The sequence below is a fragment of the Oncorhynchus clarkii genome, chromosome 33 (genome assembly GCF_045791955.1).
Source record: "Oncorhynchus clarkii lewisi isolate Uvic-CL-2024 chromosome 33, UVic_Ocla_1.0, whole genome shotgun sequence".
Taxonomy (NCBI): Eukaryota; Metazoa; Chordata; class Actinopteri; order Salmoniformes; family Salmonidae; genus Oncorhynchus; species Oncorhynchus clarkii.
Window position 1 is genome coordinate 20,723,134 of NC_092179.1, and position 24,061 is coordinate 20,747,194.

The following is a 24,061-nucleotide window of genomic DNA, read 5'->3' on the forward strand; positions in this document are numbered from 1 at the left end:
GCAGTCCTCCCTTGGGATGTAGTCTCTCCATTCTGTCCTGGCCTCGGTGATTCAGGGAATAAAGTCACACCCATCACACAGAGCAGCCAATCACCACCTTCTATTGACCTGTAAGCATCATCAGCTTCTTCCTCTAGCACTGTAGAGGGTGTGGAGGGGGGAGGGGACAGATCACATAGAGGTGCAATAGAGGTTGTACTAATGTACCACACATTTGTATGTACTGTAGGCTAAATCAACAGAAACTACTCAATGTAAGGTTGATATGTCACGCCCTGGCCTTAGTATTTTGTGTTTTCTTTATTATTTTGTCAGGCCAGGGTGTGACATGGGTGATTTATGTGGTGTGTTTTGTCTAGGGGTTTTGTAGGTTATGGGATTGTGTTTAGTTAAGTATTCTAGGTAAGTCTTCGGTTGCCTGGAGTGGTTCTCAATCAGAGGCAGGTGTTTATCGTTGTCTCTGATTGGGAACCATATTTAGGCAGCCATATTCTTTAAGTCTCTTGTGGGTGATTGTCTCCTGTTTCTGTGGTTTGCACCAGTTAGGACTGTCTCGGGTTTACACGTTTCTTGTTTTTGTAGTTTGTTCATGTATAGTTTTTTTAATAAAAAAAAACCATGAACTTCAACCACGCTGCGTTTTGGTCCGCCTCTCTTTCACCAGAAGAAAACTGTAACATGATAACTACTTCAATGTACCGGTCATGGACTGAGGGAAATCATGTTGATCATGCTGATTATACGAACTACTTGGGCCCACAGTAAAATACATTAGCCAATATCTATATAAGTGAAACTATGGTAATACTTGATAATGTCTAAATAGATGACGAATTATTCAATTGACGTGTATTACATTTACAGAATGAGTCAAGTTAGATGATTTGTTCTCTAACACAGTAATGAATGGAGAAATCCCTCTGTCAATATGTCACAGAATGAGTTAAACAGAGGGAGGTCTGGGAGATTAGCAGTGCCTTGTGAAAAAGCGTGTCACTCGAGTGCCAATGGAAATCATCCAATTTCTGCCTCCAAGTTTAGAGTTAGAGACAGAAGGGGAAAATGAATGGGATTAGGTGAATAAAAACTTCCGAACACTTTAGCTAAATGTTTCTGCATGTTTAGATTTCCCTCTCGAGGGATCGAGGGAACGTTACCGGAAGATAGAACAGTCAACTTTTACAACTGTTTCTCCTCATACTTAATCAAGGTTGTTCCTTATCTTTCACAGCTTGTGAGACATAGACTTCACTTGTGATAAGTCTGGTCAGAAAATCTATGCAATCTCCAGCCGCCCAATTAGACAGCAATTCATCATTATGAGTATTGCTACACTTCAAAAAAAGTGTTATTTAGTTGTCCTCATAGGATAACCCTTTTGGGTTCTATATAAACTCAGCAAAAAAAGAAACTCACTGTCAACTGCGTTTATTTTCAGCAAACTTAACATGTAAATATTTGTATGAACATAAGATTCAACAACTGAGACATAAACTGAACAAGTTCCACAGGCATGTGACTAAAAGAAATGGAATAATGTGTCCCTGAATAAAGGGGGGGTCAAAATCAAAAGTAGCAGTCAGTATCTGGTGTGGCCACCAGCTGCATTAAGTACTGCAGTGCATCTCCACCTCATGGACTCCACCAGATTTGCCAATTCTTGCTGTGAGATGTTACCCCACACTTCCACCAAGGTACCTGCAAGTTGCCGGACATTTCTGGGGGGAATGGCCCTAGCCCTCACCCTCCAAGACAACAGTTCCCAGACGTGCTCAATGGGATTGAGATCCGGGCTCCTCGCTGGCCATGGCAGAACTCTGACAATCCAGTCTTGCAGGATACCATGCACAGAACGAGCAGTATGGCTGGTGGCATTGTCATGCTGGAGGGTCATGTCAGGATGAGCCTGCAGGAAGGGTACCACATGAGGGAGAAGGATGTCTTCCCTGCAATGCACAGCGTTGAGATTGCCTGCAATGACAACAAGCTCAGTCTGATGATGCAGTGACACACCGCTCCAGACCATGACTGACCCTCTACCTCCAAATCGATCCCGCTCCAGAGTACAGGCCTCGGTGTAATGCTCATTCCTTCGACGATAAACGTGAATCCGACCATCACCCCTGGTGAGACAAAACTGCGACTCATCAGTAAAGAGCACTTTTTGCCAGTCCTGTCTGGTCCAGCGACGATGGGTTTGTGCCCATAGGCGATGTTGTTGCCGGTGATGTCTGGTGAGGACCTGCCTTACAACAGGCCTACAAGCCCTCAGTCCAGCCTCTCTCAGCCTATTGCGGACAGTCTGAGGACTGATGGAGGGGTTGTGCGTTCCTGGTGTAACTCGGGCTGTTGTTGTTGCCATCCTGTACCTGTCCTGTACCGATTCTGTGCAGGTGTTGTTACACTTGGTCTGCCTCTGCGAGGGCGATCAGCTGTCCGTCCTGTCTCCCTGTAGCGCTGTCTTAGGTGTCTCACAGTACGGACATTGCAATTTATTGCCGTGGCCACATCTGCAAGTCCTCATGCCTCCTTGCAGCATGCCTTAGGTACAGTCACGCAGATAAGCAGGGACCCTGGGCATCTGTCTTTTGGTGTTTTTCAGAATCAGTAGAAGGGCCTCTTTAGTGTCCTAAGTTTTCATAACTGTGAACTTAATTGCCTACCGTCTGAAAGCTGTTAGTGTCTTAAAGACTGTTCTACAGGTGCATGTTTATTAATTGGTTATGGTTCATTGACCAAGCATGGGAAACAGCGTTTAAAACCTTTACAATGAAGATCTGTGAAGTTATTTGGATTTTTTACAAATTATCTTTGAAAGACAGGGTCCTGTTTTTTTTTTAGTTTCTGAACCCTCTGTAGAAAGGGTTCTACCTGGAACCCAAAAGGGTTCTACCCGCAACCAAAAAGGGTTCTTCAAAAGGGGTCTCCTATTGGGACAGTCGAAGAATCCATTAAGGTTCTAGATAGCAGCCTTTTTTCTAAGAGTGTAGGTTGACATTAGCTACCCTGTTTAGTTGCCTTGCCTGAGACTACAGAAGACAGAGGTGCGCGTACACAGAGCTATGGAGTAACTGCTGTCCTCTAGCTCAGGAGGCTCACTGTCTTCTTTGATATCCAGCAAAAAAAAATCACAATACTAGATCTTGAATAGTCTGTCTCTGATTCTTGCGAGAGAAAACAGCACACTCCTGTGAATTTTTGTTGATTTCAGGTGATTTCTCAAGGTTGCAAGGGACTGAACAGAGAGTGATTCACAGCCTTCTGAACTTTTCTTTTCAGGGGCTCAGGAACACAAAGTGAAGGAGAGGGGCTAAGCATCACATTAGATCACTTCTGATTGCTAAGGGATACAGATCACCTCAGGCAGACTGTCTACACTATTCACTTTTCCATTTCTGGGTTTTTAAATTCAGGTTGTTTGTTCACTGGTTTCACATTGGGAGCACATGAATGCTCCCACATGTTTCACAGACATTAATCAAATGTGGTCAATATTCACCCTTATTACCTAGCATTTTGTTTAATTGTGGGTTTCCAATCAGGTGCCTTTTGAGTAGTGTGGGGGAAAAAATGTTATTTCACCTGATGTTAACATTCTGTCATGAAGAGCACATGTTCAACATAACAAAAAACACTTTGTCCTATCTCTAGAGAAAAAAAGGCTACAGTAAGAGCCTATTAATAACCACTGTAGCTGGCATAAAATCATAAAATCCGATTTTAAACGTAACCCTTTCCTTAACCCTAACTTTAACCACACTGCTAACCCTAACTAAGCCTAACCATAACCTTAAATAAAGACAGAAAATGTACACATTTTTACAATATTTCCAATTTTGACTTTGCAGCTGGTCTATCTAAGGGGAAATCGCTCAGTTCTGTTTCCAGGACAAGACTCATGTCAATAAATGTCAACCTTCCCACATGGTTCCACCTCCGTCTCCTATGCGGCTTCCAGCTGCTGGGTGATTAATCTGGGAGGAACTCGACAGTAACTTCCGAGTCAGATGGAGAGGATCAAAGTGAGGTGTAGAATCACTGATCTACAAATAGTATTCCCTAACAAATAATATGTTTTGTGATATTAAGATTTGCAGAGCTACGCCTCCCCTGGCTTAAGCAATCCCTGCGTCAAACACACATGCACAACCAGACAATGATTGATTGGAGACAGTTTATGCCAATACTAGTGGACAACGCTGTAAATACCGGTAAAAGCACAGTGTCTACAGTTGTGGCCAGAAACTCCTGGCCCTATTCATAAGGCCCTGGTCCAAACCCTGTTCCCTCCCCCCTCTAATCAACAGTTTCATGACTCCAATCTCCTTCCCAAGCCAATCTAGGAAACCGAATCAGGAACAAGAGAGAGAAGATTGCGATTGAGAGTTTGCTTTTAGTGTGGCGATGATTTGCCCACTTATGTCCTTTTGTGCTTGATGTATACGTTAGCATTTTTAAAGCTAGAATCCTTAGTTGCTACATCCATTTTTGGACTTATAAATGAATTATATATACACATATGTGTGTGTGACTGTATACACTGCTCACTTTTTAGCTTCCGGTTGTTTGTTCACTGGTTTCACATTGGGAGCACATGAATGCTCCCACATGTTTCACAGACACGTGGGACTCATCAAATATGTTAAATAATCATTCTTATCACTGGTTTAGCGTTTAGTTTAATCGTATTGTCACGCCCTGACCTTAGAGAGCCTTTTTATTTCTCTATTTGGTTAGGTCAGGGTGTGATTTGGGTGGGCAATCTGTTGTATTTTCTATGTTGGCCTGGTATGGTTCCCAATCAGAGGCAGCTGTCTATCGCCTTTTTCTCACCTTATATATATATATATATTTTTTTTTTTGGTGTTCATCTAATAAAGAAAGATGTACGCTTACCACGCTCCACCTTGGTCTCCTCATTCCGACGGCGAGCGTAACACGTATGATTCCAAGGTGACCCCTCCCACTGGGCAAAGGCGTTCAACATCTAATTTTGATTTACATTTGGTTGAGTTGTCAACTAACATGAATTCAAAGTGAAAAATTTCACCCTGCCATTGGATTTAGGTTGGGTGAAAAAAAAAAATATTATCTTACGTTGATGATCAGTTTTCCACATTGATTCAACCACATCACATTTAATTTTGGGTTGAAATGACATGGAAAAAATGTTGATTCAACCAGTGGGCTGTCTTTTAAGGAAAAGGAACTGCTCTCTATGCTGACTCAGTGTTGTATCAAGGCATAGTTCAACTAGAGCTGAAAGCACGTCAGCAATAAGAATGATCATCATGAGATACCGTCAGAGTGATATGAGAAATAAATTAATCAGAGGAGAGTGATAGCACTTTTTCACCCCCCCCCCCCCCCCCCCCCCCCCCCCGTCCAATTAGAATGGAGATAAAGGAACGCCCAGATCCACCACAGAAGTTCATTAATGAAGTCCAGATGTGAGTGTGTCTGTGCGTATGTGGTGTGTGATGTGGTCTGCATAAGCACATTGTAGGTGGTTGTGTGTGTGTGTGTGTGTGTGTGCGTGTGTGTGTGTGTGTGTGTGCGTGAGACAGGAGAGCCACAGCTGAATGTTGTTCCGCCGTAGAGGCTGGCTGAGTGAGGCTAATGGTGGGCGGGTGCCTGGGCAGCCCTCCACAGTAATGGCCCATGCAGGCAGTGGTATTCACCATATAATCCTTTAGAGTTCCTCCCAGGTTAATCACCCAGCAGCTGGAAGCCGCATGGCAGAAGGAGGTAGAGCCCCGTGGATGGGCCATGCTAAATTAAATGAATGGAAGATGGCCTCATTAGCACTCGCTCTGTTGCTCCGGGAGGCAGGAGGGAATGTGTAGGCCTGGCCATTGCTGGCTTTAGGCTGCATAGGGTGTAGGTTGTATTGGCTGTAGGTTGTAAATTAAGCTGTAGGCTGTAAACTATAGGCTGTAGGCTGTGAGCCATACCAGTCCTGGCCTGCAACAGGCATCAATCACTATGCAGCAGGGAGAGTGATTGCTTATGGAAATGTTGCTGCATCAAGGTATATAATACATTGTTTTAAACATCATCAAGGACTGCTGTCAATCTGTTTCTCCACTTGTACTGTAACTACACTCATAAATCACTAGGTGTAGATGCTAAATGAAATGTTGTATAGTTGTGTGTATCCATTCTGGTTCATGTTGAGTCCTGTGCTATTTTGCCCTATCCAGAGGTGCCTTACTGACATGGTCCTCCACTGCCTCCTGTGCACACTCAAATCCCCTTGAGAGTGCTCAATTCATCACCTGTCCTGTGTCTCATAAGGCCCTGGTCCAAAACCTATTACCTCCCCCATCCTCCCACCCAGTTGCATGTTTCAATCTCCTTCCCAAGCCAATCTAGGAAACTGAATCAGGAACAAGAGAGAGAAGATTGCGGCTACTTTCAGAGTTCTTCTTGAGAGTGGCCATGATTTGCCCGCTTATGTCCTTGTGTGCTAGATGTATAGCCTAGTATTTTTAACTACTTGTTCATTTCATCAGTTGCATAGGATGATGATAAGATTGATGATGTGCGTGTGTGTGATTGGGGAATAACTGATTACATGTGATCAGTTACATGTCATCCGTTTTTTTTTTACGTAACTCAGGGTTTCCCAAACTCGGTCCAACAACCCCCCCCCCGCCAGCACTACACAACTGATTCAAATCATCAAAGCTTGATGATCAGTTGTTTATTTGAATCAGCTGTGTAGTGCTAGGGCAAAAATTAAATGTGCACTGGGGACCCAGGACTGAGTTTGGGAAATCCTGAGTTACGTTACCAGCAAAAATATTGTAATCAAATTACAGATACTTTAGAAAAACAAGATGATTACTTCTTGGATTACTTTCAATATAGAAATGATTTGCGAGAAGAAAAAAAACATGACACCTTGCTGTTTTATGAATACAATTCAATTAAACATTGAAAAAAGGTGCAATTTTAAATTTGTTCCACCTGAGCGAGTCTGACCACAAGTCAGTGACTACTATGATGACACACCAAAAGCGTTTGATGGATCCTTTTTGTCTTCTTCTGGAAAGTACTCCAAAAGTAACAAAGTAATCAGATTACGTTACTGAGTTTGGTTAATCTAAACGTTACTTTACTGATTACAATTTTGGAAAGATAACTATTAACTGTAACGGATTTAGAGAGTGACATACCAAACCATGTGTGAGTGCAAGTGGGCGTGTCTGTATATGTGGTGTGTGTTTATATAGAAGGTGTCTGTGTTTGTTCCGGGCCTAATGGTGCAATTGATTAGCATAATTGTAATTACTTGTGTGGAATGCAGTCAGACTCATGCCCCAGGTGGGTATCAGATGAGGTTGGTATTCCTCCCGTCCTCCTCGCTCCTCGTGGTGAATAACTGAAATTGCCCCACATAAACACCTCAGAGACTTCAGCACCAGCTTTACAGCCCTGAGAGACAAGGGGTGGAAAAATAATGCAGAAAATTAGAGCCGTTTTATTATTGCTGACCAAACAGTTCCTTACTTTGATGCATTACGCTTGGGTCAGCTTCGGAATCTGTGTAGTGTAGCACTTCACCTGAAAAAGCCCTTTGTGCACATTGTTGCTCCTCTGTCAGCATTAATGATTAGTCCCAGGTAAAAACATTTACCAGGGTTGGACACATGCAGCGTTTTTTTGTGTTTTTTGTCATGTAACAATCCCAATCCATTCCTGGTGGACGCCAGATATACTGTATATAATGATGAAATGGTCTAGTCTCCACCCTAACAATGGGAGTCGTCTCAAAGGCAGGAAGGTAGGTGTTCTGCTTATTGCTCTGCTTATCGCTGTGTTTGTGGACAGATTTCAACAGGAGGGGACAGTCCCACTTCGCCCCTTCCTGTCTCTAGCCCAGCAATAACACACCATATTCAAATAATCATAATTTCCGTGAATCACGGCTTGGTAGAAATAACTGCTTGAGAAACGATGTTCTATACTAAGTAGAGGCCTAACTTTCCCATTATGTACACCCATATTCTCACACCACGCCCTGAGCTGTCTAATGAGCCAAGCAGTCCTAACCAGCTTGTTTCATTTGCTGCTTTCCCCTCTTGATTAGGCACATATGAGAGAGAGAATGATTCACGTCTTTTTCAATTGAAATGTGTTGATTACAAAAATCGCTCGCTGTGCAAAGGAGATTATGACGATGAATCATACTTGGGCTGCCAAACCACCACTGTTCTGAGAATCAGACGCCTTTCATTTAATCAGACGTCCCTTTATAGGGAGAAAAACTGTTCAGCAGATTCAGAGCTCAAAGTGAAAGTCAGATGAAGCCAGACCTTCTACCCAGAATGCAAAGTAGGATACTTTTGACGTGAATCTAGGCAAGAAGATCACTGGGCAAAACTTCTTCATCATCCAGCGAGTTAGAGCCCGGAATAAATACCCATATTTTTCTGGTCACAATCTGAATGGAAATTCATTCCTTATGCAGCAGGATTTCAGTGACAGATATTTTCTGTTCTGAATTCTGTACTTTCTTGTAGACAATCCTGTCCTATCATGGATGCTGTGTTCCTATCCCACAGTAGATGGAAACACAACCTACTTGCATAACAGGTGGTAAACACAGAACATTCTAGCATTTCCTTTACTCTCTCCTCCCCCTTGTCATCAAGGGAAATAGGGGTAGGGTGCATACATCTTCTCATCCTTAATCAATGCCCACGTGTTGACATGATGAGAAAGAGAGGGAAAGATAGTGTGTGCCTAGTGTCTGTTTTGACTTGTGCCTCTCTGCTCTGCAGACAGCGTGGGGGGCTTTAGCAGCTCAAGCTGTGAAGCTGCAGCTCACTGTGGATCCATGGCTCCTCCGCCAGTAGTCTGTCATCGCTAGTGTTGCTTGGTAGTCTAAATCTGGCCAGGAAACAAGCAGCAGCGTCTCTCCTGCTGCCTACACATCCTGCTCTGTGGGGATATAACACTCCACTCTATAGCAATCAATATTGGATGCACCTTCAGGGACCAGCCGAGCAAATGGCCTCAGGCTGGACTGGTCCCATCCCACCCATTTTCTATATTTAAAACTAGGCTAGCGTATAATGAAATACATTACCTGCCATGAGCGCTCATAACTCTACCAAGGAACAGACAGAGGAGTTATGGGGAGTGGGACGAAGAATGATCCAACTACACAAATAATGTTTTTACTCTCAAGAACATTTATCACTGTGGCTCCAGCAGATAAATCATAACTGCGTTGGTGGGGGATAAAATTTCCTTGAAATCGCTTGATAATGCGGGATAAAAAGCCCATCATGAAATAAGTAAATCTGGCTCTTGCATCTGGGATGATACAGTGTTTGTGTGTGTTGTGTGTGTTGTGTGTGTGTGTGAGGAAGAGAGTGAGAGCCAGAAGAAATGTGTGAGATGGAAACAGCCCAGAATTCCCCCGAGGGAGGCATAGGGCCTCGGCTCTCCCCATCTGATAGGAAAATAGACATGGCAGCTATCAACACATGATCCTCCAGCACCACGCTGCACCTCCTCCTCATCTCCCCTCATCGCCCCTCATCTCCAACATCTGCACCCATCACAGTCTGGTCTCTACAGGCTGCCAGAGAAGACATACTGTACCCATCACCAAGAAAAGCTGGAAAGAAAACAAACCCTGAAGTTCCCATTGGGGAGAGTAGAGAACAACATGGGATAAGAATGTTATAAGTCATTTGTGTTTGTATAAATTGTGTACAGATAAAACAACTATTGTGGCTTCGGATACAGTGAGATTGAAGCAATCCTGTACTGCAGTTTCTAAAGTGAAGGAGAAATAGTCCTATTTTATTATTAAATCACATTAAATCGCATTTTATTTGTCACATGCATTGAATACAACCTTACAGTGAAATGCTTACTTACAAGCCCTTAACCAACAATGCAGTTTTAAGAAAATACCCCAAAAAGTAAGAGATAATAATAACAAATGATTAAAGAGCAGCAGTAAACAACAATAGCGGGGCTATATACAGGGGGTACCGGTACAGAGTCAATGTGTCAATGTGCGGGGGCACCGCTGTCGAGGTAATTGAGGTAATATGTACATGTAGGTAGAGTTATTAAAGTGGCTATGAATAGATAACAGACAGTAGCAGCAGCGTGGTGGGAGGGGGGGGGTGCAATGCAAATAGTCTGGGTAGCCATTTGAATAGCTGTTCAGGAGTATTATGGCTTGGGGGTAGAAGCTGTTTAGGATCCTCTTGGACCTAGACTTGGCACTCTGGTACCACTTGCCGTGGGGTAGCAGAGAGAATAGTCTATGACTAGGGTGGCTGGAGTCTTTGACAATTTTTTGAGGCACTTCAAGGTGTGCACATGCAACTGTTAATAACACAACGACAGTGGGTCGTTCTGTGGTGTGGCTGCAGATATCCTTCGGAACCGTGCAAAGCAGGGGAAATTATTGTAATCCAAAGTCAAAGATAGGAAGATACAAGGAAGTGGAATAATTGCTGTGCTAAAAGCCCTTACCTGGCTCCAAATGGAGGCTGGCTTCAAACAAGGGGAAATTACAGTAATTAGGTGAGGACATTTCAGCCATGTAAATGGAACTAATGCATCACAGTCAAATGGGTAGGAGCATTGACACACTCATAGACCAGTAATAACCTGGCCTTTGTCCTCTCTGATCAATACGGGGTGATTACATTCAACAGCACTAGGTGCCTCCTAAATGGCACCTTGTTCCCTATTCCCCATTTAGTGCAGAGCCCCATTCTGACTAGGGTGCCATTTGGGACAAAGGCTTAAAAATAAGCTCTTAATAGGTACAAAGATAAATCAAATGTTGGATTTCAATCTTTTTTAGATGCACTTGGAGGGAAGAATAATCTTTAAGCCATAGGTTATGACAGGCAGTTAAAAGAGAGAGCGAGACAGAGAGAGAGAGAGGAGGTTTCTATCTTCCAAGGCTATTAGTATTTAAATCAGAGAAATCCCTCCCACGTCCCTTCGCGGGGATTTGAAACCCCTCCCTAGCTCTACGTCACTTATCCCGTTCTCCTCCACACACAACGTCCTTGACTGAGTTATGATGATACTGCAATAATGAGCAGACACTCCAACATGTTGAGCTCACATCACTCCCTGGCAGGGTTGGGGACAGTGGAGGGGGTGTTAGATATTCCACAACGTGGTACACTCCTGCCAGCCTTGGGAGAGTAATGAGGCAGCGCCAGCGTGGCAGACCCACCACCGAAACACCCCTGTCTCGCTGCCTAATGAATGAATGAGCCGCGCACAGAGTGTTGAAAAACACCTTGTATTAATTTGGTTTGTGCCCCATACAATGCAGTGATACACCATGAGCAATGACCTCATCTTCTTCTTATTTTTTTAATCATCAGATCAAAACTACAGTAGGATGTGATCTGAGGTCATTCAGGTCAATGATTAACATCAACCTGAGACTGTAATGTTCAGGAATCATCATAAATAAAATGTTGGTAAATAAATGGCATTTGTGATTTGTCACAAGGGAGTTGGGGTTTAACATAATTCTGCTGAATAGCATGAAACATACATTTGGGTTTAGACAACTGAAGAAGAAGTGTTGAGTGTTTACTATGCCCCTGAAAGACACACTGTCACACCAAATGCAGAATGCGAGCCGCAGGCCCCAAGAGCTCACAGATTTGGATCACAGGGTTGCAGCTCCGCTCCTCTCCCCCCCCTCTCTGGCCTGCGGTATGTCCCTGTCCAGGTGCAGAGCGATGCAAAAACATGTCTGGAACAGACTGTCAGCCACAGGCGCCCAGGGGACAATGAACCAGATCGCAGAAAAAAACAAGAGTTGGACCCTGAAACCTAGTTTCACCGTTGATATGAACCTTGTCCTCTGCTGCTCAGGCAGAAACACATCTGTCACTTCCCTTCTTTGTCTCCCAGGGATTGAACCAGGTTGCCACCTCTCTCCTCTCTGAGCGCTCTCTGGGCGCTGTTTCATGTGTGGTGAGGTCTGTGTGAATATGTTGATTATCAGGAGAGACCACTAGGTCAGGATATAAAACACCAATGTCAACACACTAGGCATCATACTCAGCACAATAACATCACTAGAATAATTAGGTTTGAAAAAGCAGATACAAACAGATTAAATTCATACGGACAGACATGTATTTTTTCTCTTCATGCAATACAAATTAAAATCTTTGCTATTATCCTACAAATACCATCCCAACTTTAATTCTTATAATCTGCAAAAGTGCGGCAGGGTAGACTAGTGGTTAGAGCGTTGGACTAGTAAACGAAAGGTTGCAAATTCAAATCTCTGAGCTGTCGTTCTGCCCTTGAACAGGCAGTTAACCCACTGTTCCTAGGCTGTCGTTGAAAATAAGAATTTGTTTTTAACTGACTTGCCTAGTTAAATAAAGGTAAAAAAATATATATATATATATATATATATATATATATATATATATATATATATATATATATATATATATATATATAAAAATGTAAAAAGTACCTTGGGTCATTTCATCATGCATACAAATAAGAATAATCCATGACTGCAGAACTGCAATCTTCAAAGCATTCATCCTCTGTTTTGTTCATCAGTGATATCCCCACAAGGTTTCCTTCATGTAAAAGGGATCTGACTGTCTCTCTCCTCCAGTTACGTTGATTCATATACCGTTATATTCCAGAGGACAGTGCAGTGTGTACGTTCTATACTCTATGACTGCATGCTCCCCTCTGTGTCGGTTTACCAGTTTGTGGATCTGTTGGGGTCTCGAGCGCCTCTCTCCAGGAAGCAGTAAGCTCTGAGGCCCCGAGGCCCTGCTGCAGAGGACACGAGTCTTCAGACCTGAACAACGTCAAGTTCCCTGCAAATGTCAAACCACAGTCCCAAGGAATTGCAACCTCACAACACACTTGATCAATAGTTCCGTTGAACTTACTGCATGATTACACAGTCCTCTAGACTTAGCACACAATGACTGGCTTTTCTCTGAGGGGTAGACATGTGGATATAGGGAATATAAATTAACTCACATCTCACACTACTGGTTTGGCATCATCTGTAGAATAGCAAGGCCAACCTCCACCATGAAGGGAAGGACAGTACACTTCATAACTGGCTACTGTAGCAATCTCTGTTTGTATTCAATCACATTAGCATAGAAATGATAAAGACAGGACTTAGCCTGTAAAACCCAAAGAGCATTCAGAGATCTCCTGAACTCCTATGTGTACTGACAGTGTTCAACCTACTAGGATGAGTGCAGGTCACCAAGGAGACAGATAAGACCCTACCTTGCATATTAAGACATTTCTCACCTGAATGAGAGTGAACTGCTTCAATGTAAAAATAAAAAATACTTACAGGCAGATACTGTAGAAAAAAAGAAAAAGTACAGTATGTTACCATACATTCCAAAGAAACTTTGGATGTGGTAAATAATTGTGTAGTTTAAAAGGTTTTTCTCCGCCTAAGAATAAATGCATACAGTTGAAGTTGGAAGTTTACATACACCTTAGCCAAATACATTTCATGGATGGAATGGTGTTCTTCAGCTTGCAAGCCTCCCCCTTTTTCCTCCAAACATAACTTTTCGCACTAAAGTACATTTATCTCTAGAAGACTGAACGCGTCTTCTTTCTGAGCGGCATGACGGCTGCATGGTCCCATGGTGTTTATACTTGCGTACTATTGTATATACAGATGAACATGGTACCTTCAGGCTTTTGGAAATTGCTCCCAAGGATGAACCAGACTTGTGGAGGTCTACAGTTTTTTTCTGAGGTCTTGGCTAATTTCTTTTGATTTTCCCATGATGTCATTGAGAGGCACTTCGTTTAAAAGTAGGCTTGAAATACATCCACAGGTATACCTCCAATTGACTCAAATTATGTCAATTAGCCAATCAGAAGCTTCTAAAGCCATGACATAATTTTCTGGAATTTTCCAAGCTGTATGAAGACACAGTCAAGCTAGTGTATGTAAACTTCTGACCCACTGGAATTGTGATACCATTAATTATAAGTTAAATAATCTGTCTAAGACAATTGTTGAAAAATTACTTGTGTCATGCACAAAGTAGATGTCCTAACCGAATTGCCAAAACGATAGTTTGTTAACAAGAAATTTGTGGACTGGTTTAAAAATGAGTTTTAAATGACTCTAACCTAAGTGTATGTAAACTTCCGACTTCAATGTACTTGGGTCTATGAGCTGTAGATGGGCCACAGTGGTGTCCATATTGTATTTATGTGTAATCTGTGTGTTGTTTTCGGGGTGGGGGCGTCCTATATGTCTGTGACCACAATTGTATTAGGTTGGGGAAAAGGGGACTGGTATTTTACCAGGGTATCATCTGATAATTACATTATGCTTATGCCTTGGTGATGACAGCGATGATGATGATGATGATGATGATGATAATGACGATGACGACGAGCATGATAATGATGATGATGATGATAATGACGACAAGCATGATGATGATGATGATGATAATGACGACGAGAATGATAATGATGATGATAAAGACGACAACGATCACTAAATAAATGACAACAACACTGACAATGATTTTGCTGAAGAATGATTATGGTTATGATTTCCTTAAACATAATCGCTCTGATTTGGTCTCAAATGACTTTATATTATATTGCGGATCATAAATAACACATTTCTACCAGTAAGGCTGAGTCAACATTTCATCAGGCAAACTCCAGTCACCCCAGAAATAATGTCTTCTGACCCTGTTAAAGCTGTGCATAGAATGTGCATATGAGGAAGGGTGATGAGGACCCACAGATCCTTACTATAAGGAGATCTCATACTGGTTCTGCTTGAATGTATAGTATGCCGGTTGCACCAATATATCTTAAAAGTTAAGATTGAGTTGAAAGTTAAAGTTCACAGAGATTCTGATGCAACTCTGTGAGCGAATGGTCACTACTTATTATTGAGCAATATTGGATTTTAATATTGGTCTTTCACTATGAGTTTTGTCTTGGCGTGTTGCTTTGCAGGTTCTTCTTGGAAGTTGTATTTCTAGCAGTGGAGAGATGTTTCTCTCCTGGACACAGTTTACATTCTATAGTTATATTCTTGTAATGTTGTCCTTCTACCAAATCAAAGTAATGGAAGAACTTCTGAGAAACTCAATGTTTTAGACACTTCTGACATTTTTCACTAAAACTGTTCGTAGTAATAGCGTGTATGTAAACAGGAACTTGGTGAAAGGACTAAGGACAAAAACAATTAGAATCTGGGGCGGGGGGATTTAATATTGCGTCAACAGAGGGAATAATAACCATCACAAATATTTATTTGGATCTATAACTGTAATAGGAAGGAAATGATGATAACAGTAAAGAAGTAACGGAGACCTATCTGATCAGTAACTGTAATAGTATTACTCAAATTAGAACACTACTCCGTCATATTACTCATTACCGCCAAAAGTAATATTATTACTCAAATCAGAATAGTACTCCATTATATTACTCGTTACCGCAAAAAGTAATATTATTATTGTAACTCCCCAACACTGGCTGTGACACATCAACAGTGAAATTAAGATTTCAATTCATATTTAATTTTCTTCCCTCAACAGACATTAGCCCATCAATGTTTTAAGAGGCTCAAAACTTTTTAAGGAGACCCAGGCGTTTTCATTAATATGTCTACTGATCTACTTAAAGCCTCTGTCAGGAACCAACCGTTAACATTTTCTGGGGGTGGGTGATAACGTTCGATTAACTGGCAGAGATCATTATCTATGCACATCTAAAATGGAAATGTACGCAATCATCTGCAATTGAGCTGAGCAAAATCAATATTGATGGCTGCAATCTCCTCCTTTACTAGAGGAAAAGAGCCCTATATTTTAGAAAAGAGGAAAAGCTAGAGAGAAAAAGAGTGAATTGTGCCACTGAAGAGAATATAACACTCAAATGCTTACACTGCAAGAACTCCTCTGTGTCGGGAACAGGACACATGCAATGAATGCAATGGACTCTATTTTCCTCATAATTTCCTGTTAGAATGTTTGCATTGTGTTTGTTGTATTTATTTGACAGTTCAAATTCTCTGTGTACATTACCTAACACAGGAAGGCCATATTTGACAGTTCAAATTCTCTGTGTACATTACAGAACACAGGAAGGCCATAAGGGCCGTAAGCTGGTGTCTGGACTACCCTGCCTGTGGGTGGGTGGCTGGCAGGATGGGTGGGAGTACCGGCTGTCGGCGTCCTCTACATTTATCGGTGCTCCGACAGCACCTCACTGTGCCACAAACACACTGCAATAAAACCCCAAATTGCTTTGTATAAAAGACATGGCTTTGTCACTGGAGGGATAAGCAAAGGGGACATGAATAAAATAGCAACAAACAAAGGGAGAGTTAGGGGGGAGTTGAGACGAGCTACAGACTTCAGCAGCTGGCCGTGTCGCCGGGGTAATAATTGATGAGGGTCATCTGCACTCCTCCGATGAGTGAAAGGGCACTCTCTCCGTCTACAGAGGCAGAGGAAATTCATTGAAGAAAAAATAAATAAACCAAGAGGCCAGAATTACTTTCTGAATCAACCAATTCATTTCATGGCTGGTGTAGCAGCTGTGGTACTGCTGAAATATCTAGCAGAGAAATACGGAGACATTCCAATATCATGGTACTGCCACTTGAATTACATTGTGTTCCTCCACAGTCAGTCAGAAATAATTTGTTAACCGTTGAGTCTTCGTAAATCTTGCTTGAACTTGGTTTCATAAAAAAAGGAAAAACTATTTTTCCCATCTTTAAATACAGAGGAGTGTTTTATTAATTTCCTCATAGAGAGAGGAGCAACCTATGACCTCAGGTCCTCCTTCCCCAGGAGCACAAAATGGCTGCCTTTTTCCAATCACAATACCTGCAGAGGCACAATCATTTTTCACAGCCACTGCAGGCAGAGGCCCACTGATTAAGACCAGGCAAGTGGCAGCTAGCCCACACAATGCTCTACCCCAAGGATAAACTAAGTAGAGGTGATGGTTCTCCTCAGAAAGGGAAGTAGAGAAAGAGTCTTTGGGATAATATGAGGTCATTTAACCTCCGTAATCATTCCTGTCTGCCATTGGTCCTGTAATCTCAGCTCAGTATTTGGCTCAGCAGAGAGTAGTAGAGACATCTCTGCTTCTCCCTGAATATATTAAGTGCAAAGAGACTAGTAAAAAATAAATATAGTCTATACTGTAATGTGCATGTTCATTCTTCTGTCTATTCCACTTGAAAAAAAACCACAGCTGTCAATCAAATCAATTAAATTAGCTATAACAACAGCATATCTATCGAGCCCTCTGACGCTAAATAAATATGGACCAAGGACGAGTTGAAATCAAACATTTTTTACATTTAGCTGATTCCACCAAACTCAATGTCCTCTCTCTTTCTCTCTCTCTCTCTCATTCCCTATTTTTTTTTTCTCTCTTCTCTCCATTATAAAAGACATATCTCTCTCGCTTTCTCTCTCTCTTCTCTCCAGACTCACTGGTGCATGTCCTACACAGTCTTCTCTCCCCACATGTAGGAAATTCAGAAAAAGAAATTAATCAAAAGAGCAACCGACTCTCCCTCCTCCCTGGTCGGAGGAAACACGATGAAAACAATCTAGTGTCTCCTCTCCGTTGCCGTCATAAATCAGACGGAAGACACGCAGGCTTCTGCATCGTAATTAAAACACTCATCCTATATTCCACAGCCACACGCACACACACAACAAGCCTCTTAGTTTTGACTCTGAAGCCAACCCATTCCTAATTAAAGAACACAAAAATAGTGCCAATAGTGCACAATAAACAACTGAAAAGATGTTGCTGCCCTTGTTGTCATTGATGAATTGCTGCACGCCGCCTTATCATTTAGTTCAGCATGATTAATGACAAATTAAATAAATAAACTCCTCTGCATTTTGCCTGGGACTCATTTCTTTTTCAGGGGGTTTCAAACAGGCTTGAAATACGAGATCATCAGCGTCTTGCAAAATGGCACAAAATAAAAGGCCATTGTTCTCAACTTAGCTGGCGGACACGTGGTTTTCAGGAGGAAGTGAAAAGGCTCTGTGGAAATTAACGAGACACACTCAAGGTGTGTGGAGTGTACGTCTCAACAATAGCTATCTAATGACTGTGAGCCTGGCATCCCAGGAGGATAGAACAGAGTTCAATGTAACCTGAGACCCGTCCTGTACCGTAGCTAAGAGAACCTGGGCTACTTATGTCATGGAAATATTGAATCAAATACTTCTCAGATAGCGGAGCTTGTGTATTCAAATAGACGTTATTACAAACAGCAGCAAAGCTGAGCAATTCCATGGAAGAACCAACTCTCCATTCTTAGTACTTGACTTTTATACAGTCTTACCCTTACATAACATCGTCAATCCACTTTATGAATCTTGTTGTCTGGCTTAGTTTCCATTCTCTTATTGGCTCAGACATTGGGGCAAAGATTCAATTGGTGACGTGACATGCACACTCCTACTGGTGCCTATAACTGATTAGCTAATGTTCCTGTCCAAAGGTCTTCACAAGTTCAGGCCGATGTTGTAAATGTTCTCACCCACGTGCTTGTCCAGTAGCCTTCACAAGATCAGATATGGCCCAGACCAGTCAGGTCTTGTTGATCTACCTTGCTGCCTACCTTCATTCTGCTTACACATGTCTAATATTTAAACTTATATCGATTCTTCTTTCTACTTCAGAGAGAACAGTATACGTACTGAAAATCTCCAGATGACTGGAAATTCTCTTACACTTACTCCCTGTGTGAAATATGGGGATGTTAGCGGTCAGTTTCACAGGAAGTAATGTGACCCAAGCTGAACTCAGTGGCTTATTTATTTATTTAACCTTTATTTAACTAGGCAAGTCAGTTATAAGTACACCACAGTTCCATCGCTACCACACGCACGTTCTGAACGCTAAGCCTTTGGCCATTCTCAGGCAACAATGAATGGAGTCACGGCCACAGTACAGGAAAGAGGCAGACCACAGCAGAAAATCTGAGATTCAACGCTGCTCCACCTCAGATGTTTGTTACTCCTAACGCCACTAATTAACAATATTGATGGCTAATGAGCAGATGGAGTATGAGAATTACAACCCACACTAACGACTTTGCCTAAAAAGCCTGTTCATTATCTCCCTAACAGCCACAATGGCAAAGGATTCAACTTGTTGCTTCAACACTTGGACGACGGGAACCGAAAAAGGAGTGAGAGAAACAGAGGGTGAACAGTCAAAAGGGGTGAGAGAAACAGAGGGTGAACAGTAAAAAGGGGTGAGAGAAACAGAGGGTGAACAGTAAAAAGGGGTGAGAGAAACAGAGGGTGAACAGTCAAATTGAGCACAAAGACACTGGAGAAAAATTGGCTGTTTCTATTCTCCTTCGCTGCTGGGAAACGGTCTGATTGATCTCCACACAAAATAAGAGGAGAAGTCTGCCCTCCCCCTTTCCTCCTCTCCCAACATCACACCATCTCTCCCTCCTCTCAATTATCAAGGTGATGCCCCAGATGTACAGGCAATTATGCATTCAATTTCCCTTTAAATTAGGTGGCATGTAAACAATGCACCAGGAGGTTGAAGGCACGGCCCCTCCATTTCTCAATTTAGACTGCCCTCCCCAAATCTGGTTGCTTCCATTATGGGCTGCATTATGTGCTGCCTGAATACCAAAAGGATTAGGATGAGGGCATTCAAAGTCTTAACACGTAAAATCTGGTGGTTTTAATGAATTTGGGGAGCACTTTACATTAAGTTGCCCCTATGACTATTATCTACACAGCAATAACTGTAGTAACAACATAGTAGTTGTGTGTTACTATGTCATTATGTGGTAATAAGGGTGTAGAGCTGATAGCTATCAGTTATTACACAAGTGCACTGTGAACACTGAGTCTGTACCCACTTTAAGTTAGTTTTAAGAGTGGTCAATTAGACTGCTGTGGCTATTTGATCATAATGTAGGACTATGAGAGTGGCCCACCATCAACAAGTTTGGAGAAAATGCATACCATAACATTTTAACATGGAAATAGCTGTTCTGTCATTCAGCCCACAGTAGCAGCCAATGTAAGCCTACATTCCATGTGACTTTTGATAAAAACCTGCAGGGCTTGACATTAACCTGTTTATCCACTTGTCCTTCAGACATGGAGGTGACTGAAAATGTTGTTGTGTTGTTTGATGCAAGAAACCACTTCAACAAAATAAAATGCACAAGTATTCCCATACCATTATTACAGAGAATCAGACAAATTATGCTACCCTCTGCCTATTGGCTACTTAGATTATTCAAGCCGGTCTCAAAATACAACACTGCCCCTTTAAGACAAAAAAAGTTATTTACCTGACACATTTTTCAAAAGTGTCTAGAAATGTACACATTTTGTGCTCTTGTAGGAAACATTCACCCATATTGTTGACTACAAATTATCTATCACTGGGCTAATAACTCACTCACTAGCAATGAATATGAACAAATGTGCACAGGTGGCTAAATGCAGCTCTCGCTTTGATCTCAAAACAAGCGCATCTACTCACAACTGCTTATGCTGTAAAAACAGCAGTTCAAAGTGAATGGCACAGATCCATATATGGCAATGGTCTATTTGCATATAGGCCTACTGCAGCTCTGATTTGTTTTGGTGCAGTGGTCTGTGTAGAGTACAGGCCTGAGTCATTCCTGTCAACACAATAGAATCCTATTCCGATGCATTCTGCCTACAACATAATATATTGTCTAGTTAGTTTTGCATACTAACTCTTGCATCGTTTGTTTTGTTTCGTTATGTTGTATTGAAAGTTTCTAATATTGCGTTGATTTGATCACAATTTCCACAGTAAAGGGAAACATTGATAGTGTTAATTAACGGGAAAACTGTAGAAAGTCGAGTGAAGTTCAATCTCGTGCTTCTCTGTGCAGGCTGATATTTCACGATCAACTCTGAATTTGACATCAACATGTAGTCAACCTTGATAAATCAAATTCTGAAAATCATGACAGCTCAACAACCCAAACTCAGATCCTTGCAGATGGTCTTAACTCCATCAATATGACAACACAATCATGTTCTCAGGATATTTCAACTGAACACTGCATTGTGTACGTCATTAGACCACCCAATCCAGTTGTTCCACACCAGGCTTATAAAACAATTCCATTTAGCCTCACACGGTGACTCAGTAGTGTAGTCTAATTGTCTGGGGACTCTGCCTCGCCTTTGGGGTCAGCTCGATGCTCTGAACACCATCACACAGCTTTAATTGAATTGCAGAGACTAGCTTCCTAATTAAGTGATTAGGGCTGAGAACATGGGGGCAATTAGAGAATAACAATCCCCCCCCTCCGATGTTGGCCAGACAGACAGTGGGATGAGAACATGGGGGCAATTAGGGAATAAAAAGCCCCCCCCGATGGTGGCCAGACAGACAGCGGGATAAAAACACGGGGGAAAATAGGGAATAACCCCCCCTCCGACAGACAGTGGGATGAGTAACTGACATCTGGGATTTTGAACTTGTTTTACAGACGTGTAACTCCAAAGACTGGCACATTTTTTTCAATAAAGAGCTGCAGTTCAAGCAACTAATGTTATGCGTATGTCCAATAGCATTTCAAATCAGCATGCAGTACTGGTAAAATACAGTTGCCATATCCTAAGGATTCTGACAGGTTCTGAGGTTAAGGTACTGATTGGCCTGGTCATTTTGAATTCATATCTGCTCTTATTGGGAGGGTAGAAAGAGGAGAGCTGTACAGGCCTAAGGGATGATCCTCATCTGAATGTCAACGAAAGAGCTAGTACAACCTGCCGGCTATGAAACAGAACAGAACACCAGGCCAATGTCCTTGACCACTTAAGAGGAGAGGAAAGTATGCAGCGTACATTCCCTGGTCCCTCCTCCAACTCTGCCTGTCGACCTGGTGTCTGTCATCATAATGAAGTGTCTGGACAGACGGCTAGTCATACAGACAGACGGACAGATGCAGGGGATGGAGGGAGAAACACAGGGTGGGAATGAGAGAATTATGTAGGTGGAGCTGGATGGTGGACTGTGGGGATAACAGTGTTGGATTGGGATCTAGCATGTGCAGAGCTGAACGATTAAATCTGTATTCACAGTAGCAGGACTCCACAAGGTGTGGGAGGGAAGGAGAGGTGGGGAGAGTAATGCACGATTCTGGGGCTGCAGAGAGAGAGGGGGGAGCTCTGTTTCTGAGGGGAGCCCACCATGCAGCTCACAATCCACAACATCACTCATAACTCAAGAAAAGTCAGGCAGAGTCTAATGAGAATGGATCTTTCACCAATCATCATTTGCGTTCTTGGTGCGATGCTGTCCCTGAACTGTTGCTTCTGCTCACCAGAACGAGAGGAGGGAAGAAAAGTACAAAAGACAGACAGAACCTTCTGGAATCTGACTAATGAATACAAACAACTTGAGCTCACCAAAGGGTTAGGAACTTAAGCTTATTTACAGTGTTCATATGTGCAGTTTATTAGATGAATGTGTTTACTGTTGCCGGAACCACAAACCAATTATTCAAACTCTTTCATGCTATTGTCATCATCGTAAATGGCATGACTTTCATACATAAACACACAACTACACATAGGTTTATGAAAAGGGCTGATGTATGAGGAGTAATACTAACTGCTATGTATTCCATATAGAATTTTCTTAGTTTTTGTATTTTCTTAATGACCACAGATTTACTGTATTTAATTAATGCTGTTTCAAATGAAAGATTACCACACAGTTTGTGCTATCCGGGATCCTTAGGACATCCATACCCTAAACTTAACCCCTACCCTAACCCTAACCCTAACATTATCCCTTACCTTAACCATTTTAAATGCCAACTTCAATGGGGTAATGTCAGAGTTGAGTGACGTCCCAAGGAAACGTCCCAAGGAAACCCCGGATAGCAAGGACCCATTTTTCTCCCACGGCTCTCTCTCCTCCCTGCCTTCCCATCTTCCATGATCCTGACTGATAAGATGAATGCCTGCCCAGTCACTAATCTCCAGGATGATGTACAAGGGTTAAACAAATGTTATTTTTCACAGCGTCACCGTCATACCTTCTCACTCTCCTGTTTAGCACTGAGGGGCTGGCAGAGAGGAGGCTGACTGGTGCTGCCAACGTGATCGCTCCCCGACTGTCTGAGCTTTGAGTGACAGGCATATCGCTCAGCACCCATTGCAATCACACTCTGGCTCTGCTACATGTATAATTAATGAGGCTGTGGAGCACTGCAGGTAATCATTTAGAGACCACATTTCAACCCAGAGTCTGGGGAGTTAAAGAGGAGTGACTGGCACATCAGTGCAAATTCAACTAAATGGCACCTGGAAGAGGATGGACTTTCATTGAAACCTGGCTGAGAGAGAGGAACAATTTTGTTCGGAAATTAGCTCCAGATTTATGACATTTCGTCCATTTGTTTTCTGTAAGGGATTATTTATTTGCCAAAAATATTAGCCTGTTCCCTCTCTGGTTCAGTATAGATTAGAGACTTTGGCTGAGCAATTTCTTGATAGTTTGCAGCCCTGTGCCGAACCGCCAACATGTGTGAATGCGTTTTGTCTTCTCTGAAGGACAGGCAACGTCTCCAACCTCATTAGAGAGTGGACACCACATATTCAGGTTGACTTCGAGCTACAGCGACATGGCCTCTTTTCTAATCAGGGTAATTGCAGCAGGACTCTCTGGACAGACAGACACCTCTTCTCTCCTCTGTCTGAGCAGGAGGCAGAAGGCTGAGGAGGATAGCTGGGAGCCAAACATTTGGGCTGAGGGGGAAATTGGTCACGTGGGACTGAAGGCTGGCAGTAGGAAGCTCAGGGGACAGAGAGCTGAGGCTGGCAGTAGGAAGCTAAGGGGATAGAGAGCTGAGGCTGGCAGTAGGAAGCTCAGGGGATAGAGAGCTGAGGCTGGCAGTAGGAACCTCAGGGGATAGAGAGCTGAGGCTGGCAGTAGGAACCTCAGGGGATAGAGAGCTGAGGCTGGCAGTAGG

At 42.5% G+C, this 24,061-nt stretch overlaps 1 protein-coding gene across 2 annotated transcripts in view; it reads right to left on the bottom strand.

The window, feature by feature from the left end:
* The window catches only part of LOC139393236 (myotrophin), a 59,443-nt gene that overhangs the window by 31,717 nt on the left and 3,665 nt on the right, over nt 1–24,061 (bottom strand). Inside the window, exon 2 of one of the 2 annotated variants that reach the window (XM_071141704.1) lies at nt 7,298–7,440. The exons of the other annotated variant lie outside the window; for it this stretch is intronic. The gene's annotated coding sequence lies outside the window, so the exon portion shown is untranslated. The remainder of the gene's footprint in view (nt 1–7,297; nt 7,441–24,061) is intronic. 2 annotated transcript variants of the gene reach the window in all.